General features: G+C 42.4%; 1 non-coding gene across 1 annotated transcript; it reads right to left on the bottom strand.

The window, feature by feature from the left end:
• Window positions 1-1,493: 1,493 nt before the first annotated feature.
• LOC120233441 lies at window positions 1,494-1,598 on the bottom strand. Its single transcript, XR_005528824.1, has one exon. It is a non-coding gene; the product is annotated as a U6 spliceosomal RNA (small nuclear RNA).
• Between the last annotated feature and the right edge of the window lie 328 nt (window positions 1,599-1,926).

The following is a 1,926-nucleotide window of genomic DNA, read 5'->3' as shown; positions in this document are numbered from 1 at the left end:
ATTGCTTGTGTGAGGTCATAGAAAATAGATATTGGTCTCTGCCCTTGGCTTCTGGCACAGGGCTCCTGAACCCCTTGTAATTTCCTTTTTCAAAAAAATTGTATTTAAATCCAAGTTAGTTACCATATAGTGTGATAATGGTTTCAGGAGTAGAATTTAGTGATTTCATCACTTACGTATAACACCCAGTGCTCATTCCCAGCAAGTGCCCTCCTTAATGCCCATCACCCATTTAGCCCATCCCCTCACCCACCATCCCTCCAGCAGCCCTCAGTTTATGCTCTGTATTTAAGAGTCTGTTATGGTTTGCTTCCCCTTGTGATTTCCTAAGCTATAGGAGCACTGGAATCTTGTTTTGTTCTAGTATTTGGTCTTTCACCCCGGGTTCTGACACTGAGCTCCTGAAACTCTGGTTATTACCTGGGGCGATAGGAGTGTCTTTTGATCTAATGATATAGCTGTGGGCGGGCTCCTGGATGGCTCTTGGATGACGGCTGGTCACCTGAAAGACAAAGCCATGATTAGAAGTTTCCCCCTTTCAGCCCTGCCTCTCACTCTCAAGAAGAGAGAAGGTCTGGGAATGGAGTTAATGATCAATCATGCCTATGTGACAAAGCCTCCACAGAAATCCCCAGAGTATGGGGTTCAGAGTGCCGCCAGGTTGACAAACACACCCAAACATGGAAGATGACGTACCCCAACTCCTGCGTGACAGGTGCTCCTGCGCTCAGGACCTACCCAGAGCCCGCCCGACGTATGTCCATTTGGCTCTTCATCCATATCCTTTATCATAGCCTGTCATAAACTGGTGAACACAAGTGTTTCCCTCAGTTCTGTGAGCAGCCCTAGCAAATTAATTGAAACTGAGGGTGGGGTCATGGGAGTTTTCAGTTTGTTGCCAAATTGGACAGAAGTTGTGGGTAACCTGGGGACCTACTGCTTATGATTGGCCTCAAAGTAGGGTGGGAGCAGTTTTGTTGGACTGAGCCCTTAACCTGTGGGATCCGATCTGTCTCCAGGTAGATAGTGTTAGAACTGAGTTAAATCGAAGGATACCCAACTGGTGCTACAGAGAATTTCTCGTGTGAACCACACCCCTCACCACCACACATTTGGTGACCAAAAGTATCAGAAGTGAAGTGTTGTCTTTGAGTCATAAAGGGGACACACAGGTTTGAGCTGAGTTTTTTTTTATACAATGTGGTTAGGGTACTGTCCACCAGATGTCTTCACTATAGAGGTACGTTTTCTCTTTGTAACTAATAACTAATTTCTGGGGAGATACTTTATGACTGTATGAATCTTTTGTTCCCCAATAATTTTTCACCAATGTTTTTCACATCCATGAATGATCTTACATGAATTGATTATTACTATGGTGATTGCAAAATGATGCTTTTCTAATTTCCTTTACATTTACATTTATTAGCTGACAGTCTTCTCTATAGCACATCTTTCTCTCCATTCTTCGCTTTTCTTTATTTCTTTCTTTTTTTTAATGGAATGCTTTCACGAATTTGCATGTTATCCTTGTGAAGGGTCATGCTAATCTTCTCTGTATCATCCAATTTTAGTGGATGTGCTGTTGAAATGAGCACTGGATTACTTTTTAATTTAATGTATAGCAGTCCTTTATCACCATTATTCATGTTGATGTTCAGATTGTCCCAGATTTGACCAGTAGCTACCAGTCTCCAGTAGCTTTGAGCACTTCTTCACTCTCTGGCACAACAAGATATTCTAGGTTTACTTTTACCCTTATTCTAAATAAGACAAAAAGGAGGCCCAGAGAGGTGAAATGACTTGCTGTCTCATGGTATTTGTGAGATCCTAATCAAGCTCAGGACTTTCAGTTCCAAATTCCTAGGAAAGAAAATATTAAGCTGATAGGCCAGCCATTCCTATAGAACAGAAGGGACCTTATCA

Source organism: Hyaena hyaena, unplaced genomic scaffold (genome assembly GCF_003009895.1).
Source record: "Hyaena hyaena isolate Hyena2069 unplaced genomic scaffold, ASM300989v1 scaffold_90, whole genome shotgun sequence".
NCBI lineage: Eukaryota > Metazoa > Chordata > Mammalia > Carnivora > Hyaenidae > Hyaena > Hyaena hyaena.
The sequence above is the reverse complement of the archived record's forward strand: the minus strand, read 5'-3'. Positions and strand labels throughout refer to the sequence as shown.